The sequence below is a fragment of the Dermochelys coriacea genome, chromosome 14 (genome assembly GCF_009764565.3).
Source record: "Dermochelys coriacea isolate rDerCor1 chromosome 14, rDerCor1.pri.v4, whole genome shotgun sequence".
Lineage (NCBI taxonomy): Eukaryota > Metazoa > Chordata > Testudines > Dermochelyidae > Dermochelys > Dermochelys coriacea.
The window spans coordinates 28531532-28540577 of record NC_050081.1 but is presented as its reverse complement, the minus strand read 5'-3'; positions in this window follow the sequence as shown (position 1 = coordinate 28540577).

Here is a 9046-nt window from a genome sequence, read left to right as displayed (position 1 = left end):
CGCTCAGTCCACTGCCAGCCTGGGGTTCTGTTCACCTAGGCCGGCAGCAGACTGAGCAGGGCCTGTGGCTGGGACCCCGGCTGGCAAGGGGCCAGCAGCCAGAACCCCAGTGGGCTGAGCGGGGCAGGCGGTCGGGACCCCAGACCGGCAGTGGGCTGAGCTGCTCAGCCCGCTGCTGGTCTGGAATCCTGGCCTGGCCCATATAGAGTGGATACCTATCTTCTCCATGGTTGTAGCCCATTCTCTTCCTCTCTCTATGCACTGAGCACAGGGCTGGGGATGAAGGAGCAGGTTGGGGTGCAGGGTCTGGCCAGGAGCTAGAATGAGGGAGGGGGCTCAGGGTTGGGGGAGGAGGTTTGGGTGTGGAGTGCTTACGTACTCCCATTTGGTGCGAGGGGTGAAGGAGCTCCCGTTTGGTGCTCAGGGTGGGGGTGGGAATGTGGGGGGTGCAAGAGTCAGGGCATGGGGTGTGGGGGGGCTGGGTATGTGTGGGGGGTGCAGGAGTCAGGGCAGAGTGCTGTGGGTGTGTGAAAGTACAGGGGTCAGGGCAGCGGGCTGGGGGTGTGGGTTAGGGTCATGGGGGTGCTCCCAGCCCCCTGCCCAGAGCTGCTCATGGCAGGGGGCTGCCTGGAGGGGATATGCCCTGATTTCAACCCACTTCCCCAAAGCCCCGTCCCCATCTCGTCTCCACCTCCTCCCCGGAGCAGTGAGCGCACTGCGGCTCCACTTCTCCCTCTCCCTCACAAGGGTCATCAGCTGATCGGTGGCAGGGAGGGATAGGAGGAGTGGCAGGAACCCAGCATACGGGGGGAAGAGGCAGGGGAGGGGGAACTTGCCTGCCCTGCAGCAGCAGCTGGCAGGACAAAGCTTCTTCACTTTGCCCCCATGGTGGGGGGGAGGAGAAGAGTGGGCCAGGGCGGGCAGGATTTTAATGGCACGCTGCTGCCTGCCGGGGTCCCGGCCACTGGTCCTGCTCAGCCTGCTGTCAGCCTGGGTTCAGCAGTGGGCTGAGCGGGGCCGGCGGCCGGGACCCGGCAGGCAGCAGTGTGCCATTAAAAATCGGCTCACGTGCCATCTTTGGCATATGTGCCATAGGTTGCCGACCCCTGCTCTATAAACTGATGTCTACCTCAGTTCAGGGAGCAATGTCCTTTGTACAATACAGCAGAAGTACCTAGAGTAGTAGGATGGGATATAGGTTGTTTCTTAAGCATTTGACATTGTGCTGTATTTGGAACGTGATTCCTGACTAGTTAGGCTATTGTTCGGGTCTAACCCAGGCTGTAAGGGTTTGACTAAAAACTGAGTCCAGGGGAGATGAGTAGAAGAGGGGAGTTGTTATATGAAAGGAAAACTGGGAAGCAATTTTACTGTATTTCTGGGAAGCTGTTTCTTTGTTGTTTGTCTCCACCTGTTTGCCTGGCATGTCTTTTAGATTTGTAAGCTTTTTGGAGTAGGGACGGTATTTTATGCTATGTCTGTGCAGTGCCCAGCACAACGTGATGAAGGAAAGGTCCATCAATGGCTATTAGCCAGTATGGGCAGGAACAGTGTCCTTAGCCTCTGTTTGCCGGAAGCTGGAAATGGTCAATGGGAGATGGATCACTTCATGAATACCTGTTCTGTTAATTCCCTCTGGAGAACCTGGCATTGTCCATTATCGGAAGACAGGTTGCTTGTGCCTCTGTGAATCTTCCAAGGACAGGAGTGAGATGGAGAGTACATGAGAATTTATGAAAGAGTGATATAGAAGCATTCCACAGTGTTGCAAATCATGGCCTCGTGGACAGACAGAAAGCAAAGTGGGGGATTCTTCCCCCCACCCCAGGCAGTACAATGAATATAGCCTCTGTTTCCTTCCACTGGAAGACACTTGCACACCTGCTGGGCCAAGACTGCTGCCTGGGACTGCGGGTGCTACCAATGGCCAGCAGTGGGCCAGAAGGAAGAGGACCCCGTGCAGGAGGTTTGCCAACAGGGGCAAAGAGAAGCCAAAAGCACCTGGCTTTCCAAAGAGCCAAGGAGGAGAAGGACACAATCCATCAAGAGAGACTGCTCTAGAGGTTCCTGGATGAAGAGAGGTGGAGCAGACAGTGGGACGGATTGCTCAGGGAGAGTATGCTGGGTATGTGGGCCAGCAGGATGATTCATCCAGCTCCGTGACAGTGCCTGCACCAATGCATGTGCCAGCTGCAGTGTCTGCAGGTACACAGGTACATGTAGACAGGAGAGTGGAATGGTGTCCCTGGTCCTGGTTCACAATGGTTGGCGGGTGGAGTTTCTAGCAGGGCCAATGAACAACATGACAAGTAGGGTTTGTTTTCCAAACTACTCACAGTAGTGTGTCTGAGAGAAAGATCCTCTAACCCCTGTCCAAGAGATGTACCCCTGACTCTGAGACCAGTGAGGTGGCAGAGTGCATTCTGGTTTATGACATATACGACACCTTTGCTGGTCAGCTCTGAATTCCATGATTAATCTTCTTCTGACACTTAATAGCTTTTCTATTTTGGCTGTAGTGATTATTCAGATGCTTGGCCAAATCACAATCCCACTCCCACGTGGCACCTCAATTTCCCACTCTATAAAGTGGGAATAATCCTGATCCACATTCAGAAAGTGGTTGATCTTCTCTCTTTCTTCCCAAGTCCCTGCCCTCCTTGCCCAACCCCGGCCTCTGTCCTGCTCCACAAATCTCCATGCCTATGTTAGTGCCTGTCTCCTCCCCCAACCTGCAAGGTCTCATACACAGTCTCTTGCCAGCAAAGGGAAGCTGCTCCCTGGTCTGGAGCTGCATTCGCATGTCCTGATTGCTGTCCTGCACCATGATCACCACGGGTAGGTAGGTCATCAACCTCCATCTGTGTCCCAGTTGCAGGATGGCCTCTAGTTCCTGCTCCCTCAGGCACCTGGAGATGCTGAAATAGGGGTGGGGTTGGCGGAGCAGGAGAACAACCTATGAGGTTAAGAAATGGTAGTGAGAGCCTTTTCCCTCCCTGGGAGATTGTTATCCTTCTGTGGGTACTCCCTTCCCGGCAGATGCTGTGCTTTCATTCTGGACACTGCCAGGAGGCCCAGCTCCCATCGCTAGCACCTTGGCTGTTCCATCCCCTACTGTGTACCTAAATTGCCTTTAAAGGACTATTGAAGCCCCTCCCAGGCCTGCTGCCATTGTGGGGGTCTCTCTCCTGGCTGAGCACAGGCTGTCCTTATATCACCCAGCAGGCCTGGATCCTAGTTACATGCTGCTCCTTCTCATGTGACCCCTGCACTTATTCCCTTCACCTGGGGATAGGTTCATCTGAGCTACAACCCCTTTAATGGCCATCTCACCCTGGGACAGCCTGAAACTGAAAAACTGTGGTCTAACAGTAACTGTTTAATATGAAAGGTGCTGAAGGCACAATGGAAGAGGAAATCCTTTGGATTGGATTTAAATAATTCCAAAGGAAAGTGAATGAGAGAATGTCCAGCGTTATCCTCATAGCAAAAGAAAAAAAATTAAGGTCAGAAAGCACCATTATGTCCATCTTCTGTATAACACAGACCCTAGAACGGCACCGAGTGATTCCTCCAGAAAACCTATGACATGTGACTGAGCCACAGCATGTCTTCTGGAAAGACATCTACGTACATTAGATCCAGGTGGTAAGAAAAAATCTTCTGCAGCGACGTGAAGTTAAAGGACATGGAGAAAAAGAAAACCTCTACTTGGTTTGTTATTGGAGCTCAAGCAGAGAGGCCAGGATAAACACGGCTAGAGCCCAGGACTGACTATCAGCAGATCTGCCGTTTTCTATTCCTGGCTTTTTGACCATGAGCGAATCTCTTTGCTTCTGTGTACCTCAGTTTCCACAACTATAAAATAAAGCTAATCAAGGTTGTTTTTTTCTCTCCTATTTTGCAAGGCGGGACACTTAGATACATTTGGGGCCTGTCTACACTACCGCTCTAGAGTGTATTTGTAAACTGATGAGCCTCACATGTTGTTCAGAAGCTATGGATAACACAAGCTCCTAAGTTTGTTCTGTGCTTAGCTCCTATGGAACAGCTGGGCTGGACGGCCTTTTCTTGCTGTGCTGTGTGGAGCAGGTTCTGGGCACGAGGGATATGAAGAGGCTCTCAGGGATTAATTCTTGAAAATAAATATCAATGAACTGCAACCCAATATAAAATCACTGCTGCTAACATTGGTGGGTGATCCAATAGTAGCAGAGTGGTAATTCATGATGAGGACAGGGCAGTGACACAGAGTAATTGGATCCCTTGATAAGCTGGAGCCATTCAAAGAAAACAAGTTTGAAAAGAACCAAATGAAGGGTCCTTTCACGAGCAACAAAGCATGCAGGCCACACCTACTGAATGGGGAAGTGTATCCAGGAAAGCACTGAGTGTGAAGAGGATTTAGGGGCCATGCTGGGCAAGTCATTCAACATGAGCACCCAGAGTGATGCTGTGGTGAACAGGGCTAAAGCCATCATTAGATGTATGAAAAGAGCAGTGAGGAGCATAGGGAGGTGACACACCATGAGAAAGACTGATCATGGAATACTGCATCCAGTTTTGGCGACCTTTGAAAAAGATTTGGAAATATTGAAGATGGGGCAGCAAAAAGCAATGAAACGTTTTGACGGCTGGAGAAAAATGCCTGCTAGTGAGCAATTGAAAGAGCTCAGCCTGTTTAGACGATAAAAAAGATCAGGAGGTGATGTCATTGAAGTGTTGAAGTGACTTCATAGAGAGAAAATATCTGGTATGAAAGGGCTCATTAATCTAGCAGAGGAAAGCATAACAGGACCCAGTGACTGGAACCTCCAAAGAGACCAATTCATATTCGAAAGAGGGCATACATATTCAACAGTGAGGATGAATCACCGAGGGAACAAACTAGAAAGGGAAGTGATGAGAAATCCCCATCTCTTGATGTCTTCTCATGAAGACCAGATGCCTTTCTGGAACATGTTTAGTCAAAAACTAGCTACTCTGCTCTACAGAAAGCATATGATATGCGGGGGGTCAGATGACATGCTCTAATTGTCCCTTCTGTCCATAAAGTCTGTTAATTTATGAAAATCTGAGCGTAGCATGGGGAGAAGCCTCTGGTGTTTTACTGTGTCGTCGGCTTGAGCCCACAATGAACGCTCATTGAGTGGGGTGATCCGGGGAAGTGGCTGAAACATGCAATGTGGCTGGACAGGGGCAGGACATCAGCACTGCAGGGGAGGGGTGGGTGTGGCAGTGACATGACAAGGGCCTTTGGCAGGACCTCAGCCTATTGGATAAAGGTGGTGGGGAGGCGATGATCTCACAGAGAGATCTTGACATCAGCCAGGCAGGACAGGGGCAAGCTCGGAGACCCCTGTGGCTTTGCTTCAGCATGTCTCCTTCTCGAGGTCTCTCCTGGAGGGCTGAGAGAGCATCCACTTGCACGCACATGAGCGCAAGGAGGACCCTCTTTGGAGTTTTCTCCTTTTCTTTTACTAGTTTTGCTAGAAAACAGACATCCCTGTATACAAGGGAAGAGCCTCGGAGAGGTTTGGAACTTGTTCAGTCTGATTCATCAGGTGCTGGCTGATTTTTAGGAAAGGAAAACACTAGTGGGGGCAGCATTTTATTCCTGACCTAGGATTTTGCCCCTTAGAATTACTGGGGACATTGGGGTTTCTCCTTTTTGTTTTCCTGTCTCTCCCTCCTTTCTCTTCTTCTCTTGCATCTTTGTCCTTTTCCCCTGCTTTCCTTTCACCACCAGGACCTGTCTGTGCATGTGGACTTGGGGAGGGGAGTTTGCACTCCAACTCTCATTGCGGGAGGCCCTCCCAAAGACATGTGGCTGGAATAGTGCTCTAAGAGTGACTCACTCCAGTGGTGACCTGGGACATCTGGTGAGAACTCTCAGCTTTCTGATTCTCAGAGTCTCAATGCTGATTGGGGGAGCTTTGGGCTATTCTGAGGGAGGAGGCTCAGGTCCTTGTTACTCTCTTTTAAGACCAAGGAAATAACCCAGAACCAAACATGTATTTGATTGCTCATGCTGCTTTTCTCCATTCATTGTCTTTGAGTAATTCATGATTCTCTCTCTAATGGGCTAGTTCTTCCATGAAAATGTTCAAACCTGATTTCCTTGGCTATATCCCTGCCTCTGGGGGGCTGTTGTCTCTTAGTTAGAACAGGAGTCAGGACTGTTGTCTTCTCTTTCTGGCTCTGTCACCGCTTTGCTGTGTGACACCTTAGGTAGGTCCAATGGGAATGGGGTCAGTTCTCTAACTCCAGGCAGCGGTGAGCCTGGGTGAGATAAGGGATGTTAAAGCCATCTGCAAAGAAGAAAAGGATGTTTCCAGGTGTGAACATCAAGAATTCTAAACTTTGCTAAAATGGCTAGTCTCGAGAAACAAGAACTAATTGGGGCCAAACTTTAACCATTGTCTTTTTTAAAGCCCATTCAGGGATGTGAGTCCTAGAGAGCCATAGAGAAGGGGAGCCACTTGCCCAAAGTCCCACAGATCAATAGGCAGCAATGAAACCAGGAGTGACACTCCCTCTCAAAGGCAGGGGGACCGGACATTAGGGCTCAGTTGCAATTGCTAGCTGTGGGAGGGAGTGTGCAGCAGTGGTTAGTGAAGGGGTCTATCCATGGCTCTGACACTTAGTGTCATGCTGAGCTGGTAGCTGAGGCCCATTTGCTATCAGTAGGGTTGGGTCCCAACTCTACAGCCCAGGGGGGTTGGGAGGCTCCAGGAAGGTGTGTAAACTGCTGGGATATCAGGATCCTGGAGGCGCTGTCACCTCCGCACTAGGGCAGTATTATGCACCCCCCTGCTGCTGGCTGAGTTTCTCCGTCCCTTGGCAATAAGACAGACGCTTGTTTTTCACAGCCAGTTGATTGCCCTAGTGTCATCACCCTGCCTGCTGGCTGGGCAGGATAACTCCTCAGTTCACCACCCTCTTCAGCCTGCCTTGGGCTTGGGGAGTGAGGAGGAGGGCGAGGGACGTTTGCTGACCCTGAACACCTGCCATCCATCATCCCATAACCGAGAGCAAGTGAGTGGCATTAGGATTCCTCGACTTCCCCTGTCTGTGTGGGGAGAGGCAGAAATGGGGAGAGAATATCTCCAAAGGGGGATTTCATTTGCAAATAGCACCCAAGAGCTCCTCATTCTCAGACTGGGCAGGGGCTTCTCCAGAGCCGTGTCCAGTGTGTTTGGAAAGGTCCCAGCAATGGGTCTCCCAGCCCTTCCCTTGTGGGACTCTGTTCCCCAGTCTCTGAGCTGGGCCTGAGCTGCTGAGCCTGGAAATCAGTGGGGAACGAGGAGGGCCCTGGTCTTCCTGTGCCTAGGGTCTTTGTGACTTTGACGTGGGGAATGATTTCCCAGGAGAAGTCCAGACTCCTGGGTTTTGTGCCTTCTCTAGCCTGGGCAGGAGTGTGGCCTGGGACGACAGGAGGGGGCTGCTTGTCCAGAGTAACCAATGGTCTTAGGGACTGACCCCATTGCTCTAAAGGGATGAGACTTCCTGGATATTGCAGCAGCAGGGATTACGAGGGGGAAGGTTGGGAGCAGATCATGTAATGAACTCCTGCCAGTGTGTGTAGAGAAGGGGCTGCTGTGGTTGGAGCAGGGATGAGGAGGGATGGAAAAGGCCTAAAGTGAAAAGCTGCCTTGACCCCAGACTCACACCTGCTCTCCGCTCGGTTCCAGGATGGCCAGGCTCCTGAGGATGTTCAGGAAGAAGGCTCTGCAGGTGGCCCCAGAGCCTGAGGGAAGCAGCTGCCATCTTCCCAAGGGGCAGAGCAACCCCTCCATCCCCGCTGGCGGGGAAGCAGGTCCCGTCCAGGCCAGAAGGCGGAAGTGCCCAGCCTTCTGAAAAATGAAACGAGCTCCCGGCGCAGGCACCAAGCTGGGAGAGGCCCCGACCAAACCCAAATGGAGCTGGCCCAGGATGTGGTTTTGCATACAGGACCCAGCCCAGGAGGGGTGCCGGGCAGGGTGGCTCTGGGGCTTGTTGTGTGGGCAGTAGCGGCCCCAGGAGCCCAGCCCTCATTCCCATCAGGAGGCATCGCCCTACCTGGTCACTGAGGACCTTCCAGCCTCCTCAGGCCAGGAGGTGAAAGGTCCGTGTTCAGCATGGGACAGCATGGGACAGCTCAGCATAGGACAGCAGCAGCGCCTGGGACTCTGGCAGCAGCAAGGCCAATGGATGCCACTGCTTTGTTCCAGGTGAGGAGCCAGGCTGGGCTCAGGGAGGGGTAAGGATGGGTTGTGAACACCCTGGGCCCAGACGCTCTCCCAGTGATATGGTGGGGTGGGGGGGTCCCCAGTTCAGGTGTCTGGCCTGAGCCATGCGAACCCCACTGACAGCAGCAGCAGCAGTCACACAGCTGCCCCTTCAGCAAGGGGAACTGGGGGTGGGGGCATCAAGAGCTGCTGCCACTTTGGTCCTTGCTGCTCTGGGGCTGGGGGAGTAGGCACCTGCCATAGAGTCCTGGACAGTGGAAGGGGGGCTCTCCTATGGGTTTCTGAAGCTATTGGGGGCTCCCCTTACCCCAGTGCTGCTCAGGCCCAAGGCTGGGAGTCACTGTCCCTCCCACTCCCAGGTCACCTCCCAAGAGTGGCTCCTCTGGCAGAGATGGTGGGGTGGGAAGGTTCACTCTGTCCTGGCTGGGCAAGAACATTACAGGGGCCTTGGGCAGGGGTTCACTTCTGGGCTCAGATACAGGAGGGGCAGCAGGCTCCAGGGAACAGGAGCTATTCCTGTCCTGCCATTGTCTGTGATGCCTTGGCCTTGTCATTCCCTAGCTCAGTGCCTCAATTTCCATTCTCGCCAGCCTGTGCCTCTATTCCTGTGGTTTCGTGTCCATGTTGGCAACAGTCCCACCTCCGTACTGCATAGTCTAATACCAGCTCCTCTCTCTTGCCAGCACTATGAAACCTGCCCTTGAGCCAGACCTAGAGACTCACCTCTTGCGAGCTGTCCTTCACTCCGTCTTCACCTTGGGCACGAAGAAGGACACCACCCACATCCAGATACATCCTCCTCCTCCATCCTCCTA